At 38.8% G+C, this 19,575-nt stretch overlaps 2 pseudogenes; one reads left to right on the top strand and one right to left on the bottom strand.

Moving 5' to 3' along the window:
• Positions 1-275: 275 nt before the first annotated feature.
• On the bottom strand, positions 276-14,688 carry LOC114076870 (annotated as a pseudogene).
• Positions 12,276-12,959, top strand: LOC107016384 (annotated as a pseudogene).
• Positions 14,689-19,575: the final 4,887 nt, after the last annotated feature.

Below are 19,575 nucleotides of genomic sequence, written 5' to 3'. Positions count from 1 at the left end.
CCAACTCTTTCTGCATCTTTGATTCTTGATTTTTCTTTACATGTAAATCTTCCTGCAATTGCTCATCAATAGAAAGATTATAAGCTTTAAGTAAATATATATCAAGAATTGAGTTTGTTTGATTTAATTAAAATGATTGATGGATATGCATAGAGATACAACTAACATAAGGAGATGAATTACTAGCCCAAACAAAATTTGTACTAATACCTACTAAATACTCCTAATAGTGACATTTACTAAAAAGATAAATAATTTAAGTAAAAGTTACTTACTCAATTGTTATTCATTAGACTTGCAGAACTTGTCTCATTAGAAGTAGTTGAAGTTGTAAAGATATTGAAAATTGAAGCAGGAAGGTCATTCTGTTAAATATGGTACAAATTAATAACTTAGTATGTCGATAAAAGAAGAATCGAACGAGGAAGAGGTGAATATGTATAGTGAGAGTTACAAAAATTATGTAGAGATGAAACATCTACTAATTTAGTGATGTATACTATAAATAAATACATTGGGATTCTTCAAATGAGATACTAGCGCCATCATGCTCTCTTTTAACAATTTTTGGTCATTCACTAAAAAAAATTCCATTACTTCTCGGTTCTTTCGCTCCTCTTCAAGTTGATTTTTAACTTAATTAGTTTGATCTCTACACTCTCTCGTTTATAGCGTTCTTCTTCTGCTTCCTTTTGTTGTGCTTGAAGTTGTTCTTGAATTTCATTTCTAGAGATTCTACTTGCTGACTTAATTTCAGATCCTTGACCAAGAATGTACTTTGATTTTTCTCCCATTATTTGCACAAATGCAGCATTGGTAATAGGATCCACATCGGTACCCTCTTCAATTTCTTGAATTTTTTCAGCAATAACGTCTTTCACTTTTTCCTACAAAAAAAGTTATACAAACTTTAATTCTCCATATAATTTAAATAAACTCACTCTATTAATAAAGGTTAAAGAAAAAGTACATTGACTTCAGCAGAAGCACTAGTAACCCATTGCCCATTTGGCTTCATGTGAGTTATTTCCCAAAGTTTTTGAAAATTGGCTCTTTTCCAATGGTTGTACCCTCTGTCAAAACAAATGAAATTATGTTATTGTCCAAATTGTAAGAATAATCGATCAAAAGAAAGACATATATCTCACCGCTTCATAAGACACCACTTGAAAAGTTTTTCTGCCGCAAATACGATTCACTTTTCTTTTTGCCTTGTTATTTTTGTTTCATTCACTCATTTTCTGCATTAATTTAAAGTTTAGAAATTTATTTTGATATGAATATTTAATAAGTAAAAAAAGACAGCAAAAAGTATAAAAGGTTTAAATTTTTAATTTTAACTACCTTAAATTCATCAGAGTGAAGTAGTCTACCAAGAATTTCCATCCAGTTTCATTAACATTTGTTGGTTGATATACCGTGGTTTCACGATATTTTTAATGCTTTTTCCTTAAGTTTAGTGTGTCCAAAAGCCTTTTTGTATTAATTTTTATGTAAGTTTCTCTTTATTTGCAGGAAATCTGTCTAAAAGATAAATGCGGAGGTTTTTGAGCAAGAAATATAGAAAAGTACCACCTACGGAGCTTGTGACGGTTCGTCGTGCTCGTGACGGTCCGTACGTGGCATCGTAGTGCAGCTGCTGAAGAAAGATGGGGAATTCTGACCAAGTGTGGGGTTACGGAGTGCGTGACGGACCGTCATAGCCATGACGGTCCGTCCTGCTGGTTCGTCATGAAGATCAGAGAAGTAGTCCCAGTACCCAAATTCCAAGAGTTCAAATATTTTGGAACGGAGACCCTCGACGGACCGTTGTGCGTGTGACGATCCATCATACCTGCCGTCGAGGGTACTGAAGAGAGTAGCAGAATAAATTGCACAAGTATGGGATAACGGAATCCATGACGGCCCGTCGTGACCACGACGATCCGTCGCGAGGTCCGTCGACCCATCCGCGTTTTTGAAAGATTTCCAGCAAATAGATGCCGGACCAAAGATTTATAAATATATAACTTATCACTTTGCATGCAAGATACTAGGAAAGAATTGTTATAGTTAGAATTATCAAGTTATGAACCTGTGCGGAACACGTAGACCATAGTTACTTTGATTAATTTATTACACTCCAACATTTGAAGCTGTTAGTTGTCTCCTTTAATTTCTCTATTTTCATTTATTTAGAAATAGAAAACCCCCCTTTTTATCATTTTTGCTTTCCAAGGAAGTAATTGACTGAACAATAGTAATAATAGATTGAAGTTAAGTTTAAACTATTTTCCTCGTGGGAACGATCCCAACCTTATTAGTTGGGTTATTTACTTGACACGACCGCTTTACTTCTTATTTGAGACGTAAGTTTGAGCGTATCAAATTTTGGAGCCGCTGTCGGGGAAAGTAGCTTTTATATTAACTTAATCTTATTACTATAGTTTAGTTGATATTTTCTTGATTTCAGTTTGTTTTATTGTTTTTAATTCTTGCAGAACCATCTTCCTTATATGCCAAATACACGGAGAGGAAGAAAACCCTTGTTTCCCTACGATCATGAATTAGAGCGTACACTGTGCAACATGAATCGAAACTTGGGAATTAATGATGATGATCCAAACCAGAACATCCCAGCTCCTGCTGATGTTCATGGTCAGTTGTTACCCGATGCTCCGGGTGAAAACCAACAGGGGGGACACACTCCCGCTCCACGTCCCCAAGAATACTACCGAGGCTATGACAATATAGCAGACTCCGATGGGCCGCTTGTCTTGCCCCCTTTACCACCAGGCCACACCTTTGTGGTAACTAGTAGCCTGATGCAAATGCTCACTGCCAGAGGTTGTTTTCAGGGCTACCTTATGAGGATCCACATGCCCATATAGCTAAGGTAAGGGCAGTGTGTAAAAGCTATGTAGGGAGGCCTGACTTGGACTAGATGTAATAGGGCTAAGAGTGTTTCCTCTCTCACTGACGGGAGAGGCTGCTATTTGGTTTACTGAGCTCCCTTACAACTCAATTTTCACTTGGAACCAACTAAGGGACGTTTTCTTAGCACGCTACTACCCGGTCTCCAAGAAACTAAACCACAAAGATTGAGTGAACAACTTTGTGGCACTACCAGGAGAGTCAATTAGTAGTTCTTGGGATAGATTCACCTTGTTTTTGAGAAACGTCCCCAATCACCGTATAGATGATGAGTCTCTGAAGGAATACTTCTATCGGGGATAGGATGATTATAATAAAGCGGTGTTGGACACTATATCAGGTGGATCTTATGGGGAGTGTCCCTATGCTGAGATTGCTGAAAAGTTAGAGAAAATATCCCGGAACAATAAAGCTTAGAGTACTAGGAAGTCAGATACTGGGAGAAATACCTTCGCAGTGCAGTCCACTCACAACCCTGCCACAGATGAGATTCGTGAAGAAATGGCTCAGATGAGAACTGATCTTGGGTTGGTATTAAAACTTATCACTGGGGGTGCAGAAAAGATAAATGCAGTTAACTACTTGTCTAAACCACCACCACCTAATGATGAATGCTATTATGCGAAGGATTCCTATGCTGTAAATGAGCAGACGGGGGGTTTCCGACCGAGTGCTCAAGGCTCAAATCAGGATAATTAGCGCCAAGGTCAAGGGAACCAAGGTCGGATCTATGGTAACTATAATTGTGAGGGTCATTATGTCCGAGATGGAAACTACAACCGCGACAACAACTTCAACAGGGGTAACTACGGTAACAGAAATGATAGGAATGGGCCCTATGTCCCTCCTCAAAATCGTGAAGTTACTCCTAGGGATGGTGGAGATAGTATGGCACGAGTTGAGGATATGTTGCACAAAATGATGAGGAGGTTCGATGCTAGTGATGAGCACATTAAAGAGTTAAGGAGTGATTTAGCGGGTATTGGGCAAAAAGTCGATACACATGCAATATCGATTAAGCAGATCGAGTTGCAAATGGCCCAATTACCTACGACTGTGAACACACGGCAACCGGGCACTCTTCCTAGCAACACTGTCCAAAATCTGAAAAATGATGCACACTGTATGGCAATCACTACTCGGGGTGGTAAGCAAACCATTGACCCACCTATGCCGTCTAATGAGGAAAAGGTGAGAAAGGATAATGATAAGGTGGTAGAGGGTAGTGGTGAAGCAGAAGATAGCACTGGAAAAGATGCAGAAGTCCCTATAAAGGTAATTCCCATGCCTAGACCACGACCCCCCTTTCCTCAGAGATTAGTGAAAAAGACCGAGGATGGTAAATATCGGCGTTTTATAACAATGTTGAAGCAACTTTCTATCAATGTCCCTTTGGTAGAAGCTCTAAAACAAATGCCTGGTTATGCCAAGTTTATGAAAGATCTGGTTACAATGAAAAGATCGGTCACTTTCGAGGATGATGATAGAATGCAGCATTGTAGTGCTATTTCTACAAGATCTCTCGTACAAAAGAAAGAAGATCCGGGTGCATTCACTATTCCTTGTACAGTCAGGTCATTACATTTTGCGAAAGCATTATGCGATCTGGGGGCAAGCATAAATCTCATGCCCCTCTCGATTTACAAGAAGTTGGGTTGGGGTGACCCAAAGCCCACTGCGATGCGGCTACTCATGGCTGATCGAACAGTGAAAAGGCCTATAGGGATACTCCACGATGTGCAAGTAAAAGTGGAGTCGTTCATTTTTCCGGCAGATTTTGTTATTCTTGATTGTGAAGTCGATTTTGAAGTGCCTATTATTCTTGGGAGGCCATTCCTTGCTACGGGTAGAGCCTTAGTTGATATGGAAAAGGGGCAGATGAAATTTCGGTTGAGCAATGAAGAAGAGACCTTCAACATTTATAGGTCCATAAGGCAGAGTGGTGAGCTCCAATCGGTATCTGCTGTATCCTACAAAGAAAAGATGAAGAAGGATAATGACCTAAAAAAAGTGAAAAACGAGAGTTTATGGTTGGGGATTTGGTGTTTTTAGACAGTTCTAGGTTGTGTTGGCTTCCGGGCAAGATCAAGTCCAAACGGACTGGCCCTTACTTGATTACCCAAGTATTCCCTCATGGAGCAGTTGAGTTAGAAACCAAGGAGGGAGTGTAGTTTAAGATGAATGGAGAACGAATAAAACTCTATTTTGGGCATACTGCATCGGTGAATGAAGTGATAGAGGCATACCATCTTGATGAAGGCTGAGTAATCAAGTGTCCTCAGTCGTGCCGCGACGTTAAATCAGGCGGTTGTTGGGAGGCAACCCAATACTTAATAGTTTTTTTCTTCTTTCTTTTCAGTAATGGTAGCATTTTCTACTAATGGGTTTTAAATTTGCAGGCACATCACCAGGAAATTCTACAGAAAATCACTCTGCACCAGTCACTGACGGATACATCGAAAGCACGTCACGGTTGTGACGGATCGTCGCATGAATCCGTCGTGCCAGGTACGTCTTTCTGTTATTTTCAAAACTAGGGCACATGCGACTGACCATCGTCGGGGACTCGTCGCGTCATTAATGAAGCATACCCGACCCGACCCGAATAGAGGTTTTTAAAAATTCTTAACATTTAAAACCCCCACCCCCTTCACTCCTTCACTCTTCCTCCCATTTCCCTCCCTTTTCAACTTCCAAGTTCATAACCCCCTCTCTTTCAACAGATCATTCTTCCAAATTCCCCAATTCCTAAAATTCACTATCTACTAGTCGGAGTCTGCCGCTGTGGTTCTTTACTTGATCACCAAGTACCTTCCTCGCTTGTTTTTCTCAAATTCTCAGGTATGTGTCTCTGATTTCTACTCATTTACATTGCATTTTTGTTTATCAATTAGTATTAGCCTAGTTCTTCTTGATGGGTTCATTCTTTAATAAAATTCTGTTTGACCTAGGTTGAGAATCCAAAAAAATTGCCGTGTTAAAACTCTAGAAATAGGTGCTTTAGCATTGCTAGTTTACTAGGTATTTGGGTTAGACAAATTTAGGTTAAAACACTAACAATTCCATTTGGGTCATAGGGGATGAATGGGGCATCCCCAGTTTTGTCACTGAATGACGAACGAGACCCCGATGACGGACCGTCGTACCCACGATGGACCGTCATTGGGTCCATCCCAACATCCCTAACACCCCCACTGTCCAATTCTCTCCAAGTGTCCACCAACGGTCACATGTGACGGACCGTCGTTCCCACGACGGTCCGTCCTGCTCAACCGTTCTGGGTGTCAGAGACCCTATTCCTAAGGGTCTCTCACTTTTTCTAAGTGTCCTCCAACGGACACATGCGACGGAGCGTCGTTCCCACGATGGTCCGTACTGCACAACCGTTCTGGTTGTCAGAGACCCTATTCCTAAGGGTCTCTCACCTTTTCTATGTGTCCTCCAACGGACATCTACGACGGACCGTCATACCCTCGACGGTCCGTCCTGCATAACCGTTATGACGGTCAGAGACCCCTCTCCTAAGGGTCTCCATACTTTTTCCAAGTGTCCTCTTGCGGACAACTACGATGGACCGTCATACCCTCGATGGTCCGTCCTGCATATACCGTCATACTTGTCAGAGACTTCCCTTCAGGGTTCTCCACATAAACATAGTTTAAGTAAGACATGACGGACCCCATGACGGTCCGTCGTACTCACGATGAGCCGTCACCTGGTCCGTCGTGTTTCACTGTTACTATAGAAATGTCATTACATCCTAACTCTTTTATTTATTTTGTATGGTTTTGCTTGTATTATTTGCTCCTTCTAGTACTAATATTGATTCTTTACAGGTACTATCTATTATGGCACCAAAACAAGATCGAGTCTACGCACACGGACGATTGAAGTCTGTCGCCCCGTCTGCCTGCCTGGTCATTGGCTCTGATGATGAGCGTGACCCCGAGTACGTGCCCCCAGGCACTTCCACCCCATCCCGGCTGCACGTGCTGCAAAAGCCACACCCAAAAAGGTGGCTTCCAGCGTAGTCACTGCCTCCCAGTCTGATGAGGAGCGCACACTGACCGGCACACCTTCTGGGTCAGCTACCAATGAAGAAGCAGCGTATGGCTCCTTAGGAGTTTCATGGTCGGAGGAAGCCTCCGGATCTGCTGAGGTCCCTGCACTCGCAACCGCTGCACAGTCTGCCTCGTCTGATAAGGCAGACAGTTCTGAATCCACACCCGGTTCACCGACTCGTGCTCTCACCCCGGTTGCCAACCAAACCAACCGGTGGTGTGTCGACGGGCAGTATTAAGTCTATTCTGACGCAAAGTTTTTGAATGACAAAGGATTCATGTCACAGACACTTACATTGGAGCGGCGGGTCCTTACGGGAAGTCTCCCGACGATGCCAGAGATCCACAATCTCTTCACCAGACATCGACTGGAGTGGACAGCGCGTCCGTTGGGACGTTATAGTGAAGAGTTGGTCCGAGAGTTCTACGCCTCCTACGTAGCTACTCTGCGATCACAGATTGATAGGCGGGTTGCCCCCGCTAAACAGGCCCCACTGGAGCATGTCCGAGTATGTGGCATTCAGGTTGATATCTCCCTGCCTGCCATCCGCTGATATCTATACGGCGAGAATTTGATGCCAACCGGACCCCTCTCACCGCCGAGTTTGACTACCGGTGGCAAATTGTCAAAGATGGCCAATTCCTGCGTGAGCCATCGCTGAGAGAGACCACCAAGAGATGGATAGCCCTGCACTTGTCCGTTGATGGAGAGGGTGCTGACTGGGTGACCGAGCCGAAGGGAGCCATCAAGAAAGCTAACCTGACCTTCACGGCGAAGTTTTTGTGGTTGATTGTCCACCACTGCCTTTCCCCCACAACCGCGGATAATATAGTCACATGGGATCGAGCAGTACTGATGGCGGCGATGATAGCCGGGTTTGAGGTGGATTTTGCTTGGCTTCTACAGGCGGTCATGCACAAGAGGGCTTTTAAGGTCACAACTACTTACCCTTTCCCGTGCATGATATTTTCTCTATGCAGGTCCGTAGGTGTGCCTATATGGCACGTTGATCAGCTCAAGACCCCGCTGGGCACTGTTGATATCGACCTCATCAGGGATGAGGCGAATGAGTTGGCTCCACGCAGAGGGCCCCGTCCTGAGTTGCCTTCACTTGGTGACAATCTGGCTGATACGGTAGCACAGGCCCGCACGGCTACACAGGCGGCTTCCACTGACACTACCCCGGTCGAGTCTATTTCGGGTAGTAGCACTGCCCCGAGCTCCTCTCGCTCAGCCCCTTTCCCCGCTCTGGTCCCGCTTGCTAGGGTCCAGAAATTAGAGGCACAAATGGCTACACTTCTGCATCACATCCAGCCTTGGATGCAGAGGTCTATTGCTGAGGCAGAAGAGCGCTTAGAGCGGAGAATGGTCCAGCACATAGAGCGGAAGATCGCTGAGGTCCATCAGCGCTTGGACGCTTTTGAGTTTAGGGTGCTAGCACGGTCAGCCCCTCAGGTGGATGTGACGACCCTTCAGGTTGCGGTCGACAGTCTTCGCAGAGACATCGATATGATCTTAGAGGCTAGGGTGCCTGAGTCTGAGGCCCCTTCTGCAGAGCCTGCTGAAGACACAGTGATGGCGGCCTTATTCACCACTTCTAGAATTCCACCACCTCCCCCTCAAGAGCATGCCAAAAGGCGTAGGGGTCGAGAGGAGGATGAGGCTCGAGCACGGAAGAAGGAGCGCCGTGAGATGGAGGCTGCGAGGAGAGCCTCGCTTGTTGATGAGGAGGCACGTCAGATGAGGGCAGTAGAGTTAGCTGTTGGGGCATCTAGCTCTAGAAATGTGGAGATAGCGTGAGGCTCTGCTGATAGTGTTGTCGATGCTGTGGACACTACTGAAGGTGTCCAGATTACAGAGGTAGTGGGTTCCGGGGAACCGAACCCACCAGCTTGCTGATCGTCGGTGCTTTGCGCCCCAGGTTTGCTTCCCTTCCACTCTTGTATTTCAATTTTTATGCATTGGGTACAATTGCATGTCTTTTTGTTGGGGGTGGGGTAAATTGAAAGTGAGTGCTAGAGTGAAGTCTGAGTAGCCCAATTCACTATCCTCTTTTGGGGTTTTCTTGCCTGTGTTCTATTTCCCCAAGAGACTGATTATTTTTTCTATTGAACCGGCATGTCTATATCTTGTGTACATAGTTTAATTCTGAAGCATGATGGCTAAAATGATATCCTGATAAAATGGAAAATGATGCATGACTAGGCATAGTAATTGATAAATGTGTGGCTCTAAGCATGACATAGAGGTACACCACTGCATGACCCTAAGTCTAAAATTCGAACTAGGTGTCAGATAATCTGGTAGAGTAATAAGATGTCAAGTGAGTGTGAGGAAGATTTGAATAGTCCACTATTTGTACTGAGCTAGAACTTGCCTGGTTAGTCCTGCTAGAAGTAAGCTGTAATAGATAATTAGGAACGGATCAAGGCCCTTGTTCAATATAGCCCATTTTTAGCCTAAATAAATGAAAACCAAATGAAATTAATCCTTCTTTGATCCAAATGATTTGAGCTTAAACTAGACCTTTATTTTTCACCCCAACTGATCTTTTGTGAGAATAATGTGTTGGCTCTGGTCCCTCCTTGGACATGTTCACCTCAGCTTATGCCAAAAGCATAAGTTGAGGGTGGCTAATGCAGTAAACAACCCTTTTTATGGCCCTGACCCAACTTTGGGTATTGTGTACTTTGATTCATGGCAAAGCCATGAGTTGAGGGTGGCTATTATGAGGAATGCTCTGGAAAGTGGGGTTGAAAGAACAAAGAGAGAGAAATAACAAAAGTTAAGCGACTCAAGTAAAAAAAAATAAAAAGAAATACAAGAAATACAAGCAAGAAAAGAAGAGAGTCACTTACACAAATGAAGAAAGAAGGGAAAATAGCAAGGTGAAAGAATATGAGAAACTGGGCGAAATAAAATGATAAAGTGGTATGTTTAGCCGATATTTCAAGGAAGGCACAAAGTCACTAAAGTATACCTAAATATACCCTACCTGACCCTGAGCCTATGTTACAAGTTAAGAAAGTCCTATCGTGATCCTAAGAGTTGTATAGCGAACTTAAAGCAGTAAAAATAAGGGCAATCTTATGGCAATATGTATGAATGAGTGTGAATTTGTTCTGAGAGTGAGTGTTGAAAATTAATCCTTATACTCAAACTGAAATCATTGTGTGAAAAATGAGGATTTTGTTTTGAAGTGAGGACACTAGTTGCAATACCGGAAATATTAGCACCTCGGTGAGAAATTGAAGAGGATAGGTGTTAGGGCGTGATGAGTATGTGTCATGGTCTGATTCCACATAATTCAAGCCTAATAGTGATAGCATGCATAAATATAATGAGATTGATCGGGATTGATAGCCAAATGATTGCAAAGGATAAAACATGGATACTATTGTACAAAGATTTTGTATTGAGTCATAGTGCGTCGCTTGAGGACAAACAACGAATTTAAGTTGAGGGTGTTGATATACCGTGGTTTCACGGTATTTTTAATGCTTTTTCCTTAAGTTCAGTGTGTCCAAAAGCCTTTTTGTAATAATTTTTATGTAAGTTTCTCTTTATTTTCAGGAAATCTTTCTAAAAGATAAATGCGGAGCTTTTTGAGCAAGAAATATAGAAAAGTACCACCTACGGAGCTTGTGACGGTTCGTCGTGCTCGTGACAGTCCGTAGGTGGCATCGTAGTGCAGCTGCTGAAGGAAGATGGGGAATTCTGACCAAGTGTGGGGTTACGGAGTGCATGACGGACCGTCGTAGCCATGACGGTCCGTCCTGCTGGTTCGTCATGAAGATCAGAGAAGTAGTCCCAGTACCCGAATTCCAAGAGTTCAAGTGTTTTGGAATAGAGACCCTCGACGGACCGTTGTGCCTGTGACGATCCGTCATACCTTCCATCGAGGGTAATGAAGAGAGCAGCAGAAGAAATTGCACAAGTATGGGATAACGGAATCCATGATGGCCCGTCGTGACCACGACGATCCGTCGCGAGGTCCGTCGACCCAGCCGCGTTTTGAAAGATTTCCAGCAAAGAGAGTCCTTATTTTATTAGGTTTTTATTTTTATAAATAGTTTGAAAAACCTCGTTTTTGGGGTTAGACTCTTGATTATTTTTAGACTCTTTGATAGACTCTTGATTATTTTTAGACTTTTTGTTAGACTCTTGATTATTTGAGCTTCTTTTGTGGATTAGACTTGAGGATTATTGTTACACTTTTGGAGAATCTTTGTTCTTCAATTAATTTCAGTAATTGATTGTTGGTGATTTTTGTTGATTAATCAAGTGAACGTTTGGATTTTAATCTTTCTCATTGAAGTAAGTGCATGAATTCTTATATCATATATTTGAATATTGTGATTATGAATATGGGTAACTAAACTCCATAACTAGGGTTGTGGGAACCATAGGCGAATAATGAGGTAAAACCTAACTTAAATAACAATTCTAGAATAGTGTCTTGCATGTATTGACAATTCTTTCGCTTAGAAGTCTTTTTAATGGATGGCCAACGTTAGAACTCGCCTTAATGCTACTTGCCGGACCAATGAGGTAGATAATAGGAAAAGAATTATCAACATAGAATTAGTGTATACTATCTAATAGGCTAGTATTGATTGGTACGAGGTAATAACTTACTCAAATATCAAATACAATGCTTAATATGAGGTAGAGGTAAGGGTTAGTATAGCAACACACGTAGCCGGACCAAGGTGCGGAGTGAAGTTTTCTAGATGTCGGACCAAGGATTTAGAAATACATAACTTATCACTTTGCATGCAAGATACTAGGAAAGAATTGTTATAGTTAGAATTATTAAGTTATGAACCTGTGGGGAACACATAAACCCTAGTTACTTTGATTAATTGATTAAACTCAAACATTTGAAGCTGTTAGTTGTCTCCTTTAATTTCGCTAGTTATTTTCATTTATTTAGAAATAGAAAACCCCTCTTTTTATAATTTTTGCTTTCCAAGGAAGTAATTGACTGAACAATAGTAATAATAGATTGAAGTTAAGTCTAAACTATTTTCCTCGTGGGAACGATCCCAACCTCATTAGTTGGGTTATTTACTTGAAACGACCGCTTTACTTCTTATTTGAGAAGTAAGTTTGAGCGTATCATTGGTATATTTTGCAGACTCTCCTCTTTTGTAGAAAATTTCTTGAAATGATCATGATGTCTGCTCCAACGATATCGATATAAATTTTTTGTTGTTTGAAGAATGGTATCACGATTGTGTTGTATGTCCGGAAGCTTAAAGGTGTCCTGTAATCAAAATAGTATAAATAATTAATTAGTTCCTAGTGACAATGAAGTTCCAAGTGGAAAGAACACCCCTAACCACATACTAATCAAGCTGGTAAAAAAGCCCCCTCCTCATTCTCAACAACCAATGCATTTTCTTACTTTTGAAGCGAAATGTTACAAGTCTGTTGTTATTTAAGATGTGCCCATCTGTAAGTCCTTGTCAAGGTCTGATGTACTTGAATGACAAGCAGCCCTTGATATGGCCCAATATTTGTCAGACCCTTATACAAGTTCCACCCATGCACCAGTTACAGAACTTTGTGGAGAAAATGAAAAATGTCGGTGACGTCCTTAATGTTTCTATTAAAAGTATGGTGATCTCCATTAGCAAGTTTCTACCAGCCTAATCACACTTGGCGTTGAAATTTGAAAGTTGTCAATAATAGGAGAACAAGCACATAGTCCAACAGATGAACAAAATTTAAGTACTCAGTCAAGGACAAGAATAACACTTAAGAGAGGAGATGCAATGACAGTGCAAGTGAGTTTAAAACATTTCTTCAAGAGTCTTCAGTGTCATGTAGCCAAGCCTGATTGCACTTTCTATGGGATCGCTCAGCTGGGTGTCTACTTAACAGTCATATTTCAGTTCTTCATCCCAGGCACACATCAAACTGATAAGGCAATAAGTCTACATTGTCTCCTACATGTCCTCGATTCTGGAGCTAGTTGATAAGTTTCAAAGTGTCATTTCTATATATAGTTAAATGAAGACTTGATTTTATGGATTCAAAATAAAAAACACATCATGAAAATTATTAAGTATGGATATGAGATAAAACGAGAAACGAAAAAGATTTAGGTAACAGTACAACACATCACATGTACAGAGAAGGTAACAAGATGGCAGGCTACTTGGCTAACTTTGCAATTAAAGCTACTGAAAAGAAGACCTTAAGGTCATTGAACAATTGCCTAGTATGGAGAGAAAGATCATAAACATCGAAAAAGCATAAATTCCATCCTTAAGGGTTCGCTCCAATAAGATCATTCAACAACATGTATAGGGATACTCATATAGATGCTACTAAATCAAGTTGGAGAAGCATTGACTAGCATCCTTAATATAAAGGGGAGAAGCACCAAACCTGGCAGTTAAGGGGAAGCCACAATTCCCTCGAGGGGAAGATTACATTATCAGAAATACCAACAACAACAACAAAAAGATACAGAGAGCTCTAAAATCATAAACACCACTATGAAAAATTTACCATTTCAACAAAAGAAAACGACAGAGAACACAACTAATGATTCATTCATTGTCTATCCATCAATTATAATACAAAAGAAAGCCAAATAGCTGAGCTTGTTGACAAGATATAAGAGACAGAGAACTACATAATAAGAGATATCATTACTAACCATTTACTATTTCAACCAAAAAAAAATACAAAGAAAAAAGTACATTACCAGCATATAAGCAACAATAATATTCTTTGCTAGATCAGGAACTCCCTTCCAATTGTTCACATCATATCTAGCATTATGGAGTATTTTAACAGAGATCTCGGTAATAAAATCTTTAGCTCCAGGACCTACTGCAACTGTTCGATCTGGTGGGATGATCACCTTCAATATTCCATTTTCATTTTCCTTACGTTTCTTTTGGGTTGAAAGCCCTGTTGTCTTTCCTCTTCCCTTCCTTTTTTTTCTTTAAAAGTACATAAAGATATTAAAATATATGTAAATAAAACATATATGATCTAGATTTGAAAAAAATACAATTTAACAAATGGATAAATTTTACCTGGAGGCGGGATTGCACTTACATCGACAGTTTTATTATCATTAGAAATATACATTTTTTACATCATGGTTGGCTGCAACCACCACAACAACAAACCTAGTAATATCCCACTGCATAATTAGCTGCAACATACTATAATATTATACAAATAAAGACTAGTGAAAATTACAAATCATGAATTTAAAACATAGCAATTAAAAAACAAAAGCAACGCCAAAATAATAAAGTGATAAAATAATGTTCAAAAATTGAGAGAAACAAGTAAAGTTTTTAAGAATAAATATGAAGAGATATGGGAAAAGTAGAAAATAGAAATTAATTGTTTCGGTAAGTGAAAAATAAAGCTTCTATGAACAAACTTATTCTAACAAATTTTATCTTGATGACAATTTGAAAATCAAAACCAATCATCATCCACAACTTCATCATATTCACTAGTATCTTCATCTATTGCAGAATCACTGAAGTCATCTACATTTTTGTGATCAAGATCATCTACAACTACTAAGGCGGCTTCTTCCTCGTTATTTAGAGGTGCTTCAACACTCACTCCATCAATATCTTCTCTTTCTATTCTGATGTTATCATGCTCCAACTCTACTTCTTGAATTGTTTCTCCTCTTTCAACTAAGTCAATCAGTTGATATTGTTCCATTTCATCTTTTTGTTCGGGAAGATCATACAAAATGTTGTGGTCTTACCCTTATCACTGAATGCCATTTTTCACTTTGACCATGTTTTACATAATACACTGATTGAGCCTGTGAACCTATAATGAATGGATCACTTGTGTAATGAAGTCGTGTTATATCTACACTGACAAATCCATATTCATCTTTTTTGTAACCTCTACTTTGACTACGACCTTGAGGAGGAACTTCAAACAAATCACATCGGGATAAACATAACGGATTTATTGTTGATATATTGGATATCTAAAATTCTTCTTATCCTTCCAAAATAATCAATATTTCCTGTATGTTCATCACTCGTCACAACCACACCACTATTTTAAGTTTTCAAACCTAGCTCAGATTCCATTGTTCGAAATCGAGAACCATTCAAGATATATCCGTTATAACAAAAAACTCGAGGATCTGGAGGTCTTGCCAAAATTAGTAATTCTTCAGTAATTCGGTTATCACCATTTTCCTTTAACTGTATCACCTGTAGTATTTTAATTACAAAATCACAAATAATATTAATGTTATTTAAAAGAATAAGTATGCAAATCATCAAATGAATGATTTTACCTTTTTTTCAAACCATATAGGAAATTCCTCCTTGTGTCTCTTTGCTACATTTCTATTATTCTCCTTTGTTAAAATTTCAAGATGTTCCCTTTACTTGTGGAGATTTGAAAAAAAAATTAGACATAATTGTTAAGTGTTTGTAAGAAATTGATTTAAACGTGAACCATATCTTACTCAATCCAAGGTCTTACTTCCTCATAATTCTGGAGAATGTAAAAATGAGCCTGATTGGTTTCTAAAGTATTCAAATTAGTCCAGAAACCCACTGCTAGTGGTTCACCATGACAACTAAATATAGATAAGCTATTGTTGTCAATGTTAGAAGAATTAGAATTCCTATCCGGACGATTTTGCGTTGTTTCCATATCGCTCAAATATCTAGAGCACAATGTAATGCATTCCCTGTAATTTGACCCTCAGCAATTGATCCTTCTACACGATAATTGTTGCGTACATAACCTTTCAAGGTTCGTAGGAATCTATGAAGAAAAATATTAATATTTTACTAAAATTTAAATCAAAAGAATAGATTTAAAAAGTAAGAAACCAATCTTTCAATGTAATACATCCATCGAAATTGAACAGGACCACCCAACTTTGCCTCATTTGCCAAATGAACCATAACATCAAAGAACGTCGGCATGAACACACGTTCTAATTTACATAATGTTACTCGTATGCTTTTATTTATCTGATCTAGTTTCTCCATAGATAACTCTTCAGAACACAAATCATTAAATAACAATGAGAATTCAATTGATGGGTCATGTGCATCTTTTGGTAAAATTTCTTTAATGATAAGTGGTACTATACATTGAAAGAGAACATGATGATCATGACTTTTAAGCCCAAAAATTTTAGCTTCCTTGATCCAGCGACTAATGTTAGAAGCGTAAGCATCGGGAAACTTAACTTCTTTGACGAGCTGACAAAATTGAATCCTTTCGGCCTTAGACATCGTATAACTTGCTGGAGGAAGTATGTATTTATGCCCAGTTTTTATGGAATGAAGGGACTTTTTGATCCCATTTCTTGTAAGTCCAATCGAGATTTCAGGGTGTCCTTTGTTTTCCCTTCAATATCCAACAATGTACCTAACACACTTTCACTAATATTCTTTTCAATGTGCATCACATCCAAATTATGTCTCAACAATAAAGTCTACCAATATGGAAGTTCAAAGAATATACATTTCTTTTTCCAATTATCATGTCTTTCAGTATCTCGTTTTCTTTTTCTTGTGTTGTCATCAGCAGGCCTTTGCAAAGAGGTATTAAGTTGCACAAGCACATCTTCACCACTCAAAGCATGTGGGGAAATTCTTTCTTCCTTTGTGTTATCGAAAAAACATTTATTTTGACGATAAGGATGATTCATCTCCAAGAACCTACGATGACCCATATAACATTGCTTTCGACCATGTTTCAAGTAAGAAGAGCAAGTATGCACATGACAAACTGGACAAGCTTATTTACCTTTAGTGCTCCAACCGGATAAAATACCATAAGCAGGAAAATCATTGATTGTCCACAACAATGAAAATGTAATTGAAAATTTTGTTTCATAAAAGCATCATAAGTCTCAATTCCATCCCCCCATAAGATTTTCAAATCATCAACCAAAGGTTGGAGATACACGTCAATATCCATACCAGGACCTTTCAGTCCAGGAATAAGTAAAGACAACAAAAGATTAGATTGTTTAATGCATAGCCACGGGGGAAGATTATATGGAATCAAGATAACTGGCCACATGCTATATGAATTACTCATTGAACCAAAAGGATTAAAATCATCTGAAGCAACTCCAAGTCTTATACTACGAGGATCTGAAGAAAAATTTGGATATTTTTCATCAAAACTTTTACATGACAATGAATCAGCAGGATGTCATAACACTCCATCATCAACTCGTTCATCCTTATGCCACCTCATTTCTTTTGCGGTTCCTTTTGTCATAAACAATCGTTGTAATCTAGGTATAATAGGAAAGTATCTAAGAATCTTTTAGAAATTCCTTTCTTTTTGTTATTCAAATTACATGAAGCAACTTCACTATTGGAATCTTTTCCATTTCTCATTGTCCATCTTTTTTCACCACATTTAGGACATTTTCCAAGATTAACATATTCCTTTCTATATAAGATAGAATTATTAACGCATGTATCTATCATCACATAATCTAAACCCAAATCTTTTATTATCTTTTGAACTTCATAAATAGAATCTGGGAGCACATTCTCTTTAGGTAAAGCATCACTAAGTAATTTCAACAAAGAGTCAAATGAAGTATTACTCCATCCATCAATACACTTCATTTGAAAAAGACGCACTATAAAAGAGAGTTTGGAATACTTTTCACAACTTGGATACAATCGATTTTCTGCATCTTTCATTAACTTATAGAATCTCTTAGCTTTTGTATTAGGCTCTTCGTTCGGAGACTCAATTGTGTCATTAAACTAATCACTATTGCTGGGAACACCATGATATATATCATGCAACATTTCATAAATTGGAGCATCATCATTTTCTAAACTTGAATGTTCACTAAGATTTGTTTCATCATCTGAAGATAGATCTAGCTCGTCATGATGAATCCACTTTTTATATGTTTGATTCATTCCAAACCTACACAAATCTATTCTCACTTCATCTCGCGTTTTCCAAAGAACATTATTGCATTTTATGCACGAACATTGAATTCTTATACCAACCTCAAGATTAGAAAATGCAAAATTCAAAAATAGCTCCACACCCTTTAAATATTGTGGTAACGCTCTATTTCCAATAAGTATCCAACTTTTATCCATTATATACTTACCTACAACAATTTTAAAATCAATTAAAATAAAGTTATATGATTTTTAATTTAAAAAAATAAAGAAAATGTTAGAGAAAAACGTCATATCATAAAAGGTCAATATAAAAATCAGAAAGTCCTTGTAGGACCAGTAATTCTTTTTTGTATATGTACATCTACGAACATCTTCAGAAATAATTCGTATATCTATAACCTCTCATACAAAAGAGTATAAAAAAGATAAGATTAGAATAGCTAATCAATTTAAATTCAAATCTACATGTGATATTTCAATAAAACAAGTTATATGTCATATCTTAAGTGAGAATATAACAAGTTCATAGGCACAAATGGTAACAAGTTGGTCAATTGAATCTTTAGACAGGCATACACATGACCAAACTGTATTACATCAACATTAGTACAAAATGTACGGAAGAACTGAAATAAAAAAAAAATAAAATGTGATCGCACCTGTTTACCACTGGAAACAGGTTGTAGTATTACTCTAACACCAATAACCTTAGCTTTAGCCGTGTCAATAGATGGAGGATGAGACCCTGTAGAACAATAAGCCATGCTAAGAATATTAGTATAATTAATCTAAAATTTTTTATTATTCAACCAATGTTTTCATCTAACAGAAGAAAAGAAAATTTCCTCTTGAGACACCTACCTTAAAACTAATGAGGCGTTGTTTACTGTAAAATGATGCTGACTGCTTATTGCTTTCAATGTGCTGTCCATTTTTTTATTGAAAAAAATTAATTCTTCTATAGTAATTATTATAGTATTTGCTAATATATATAATTGTTATTCAAATTTTGAATATTTGTATGTGCAATTAAATATTTTAATTTTTTGTATTGATTGGCGCCTCAATTAAAAAAGGCGAGCGACGAGGCGGGGAATAGGAGTTGGTTAGATTTTGGACATGGAACTGGAACAAGAAGTAGGGGAAGAAACTTATTTATTTTTGGATTGTGATCTGGATTGCAGGTTTGGGAGAGTCCTTCGGAAGGGGAGTTTTTTTGGCTTTTGAGGTAATGTGCTTGCTACGCCTATCCCTAAGATTTACCAGATCATCATACAAAAACAATAGGAGGGAATTGGAGTAGATAGCAAGCAGAAGAATGAGTTCTTTTTCGAGCAAGCAAGGTGGAAAACATACCAGCCTTCTCTTAACGACGTTTTTGCTTGGTACGAAGGACCCTGACAGTGAAGGGGTAAGGATATCTGTTTGTGAAGATATTGCAGACTTAAGAGTTTGAGGATGATTTTTTACAGACAGTTTTGAGACGACCCAAAGGAACTTCATCACTAGTATCAACACATAAAGGGACAGGAACAACAATATGTACTGGCTTATCACTTCAACTCGATATACTTAAATCTATTTGGACGTCTATTTTGTGGGCTTGGTTTGTCAAGGGTAGTTAATAAGCATTAAAGCACTGATTGTGTTCCTCTGCACCTGCGAATGAAGG

Source organism: Solanum pennellii, chromosome 4, assembly GCF_001406875.1.
Source record: "Solanum pennellii chromosome 4, SPENNV200".
Taxonomy (NCBI): Eukaryota; Viridiplantae; Streptophyta; class Magnoliopsida; order Solanales; family Solanaceae; genus Solanum; species Solanum pennellii.
The sequence above is the reverse complement of the archived record's forward strand: the minus strand, read 5'-3'. Positions and strand labels throughout refer to the sequence as shown.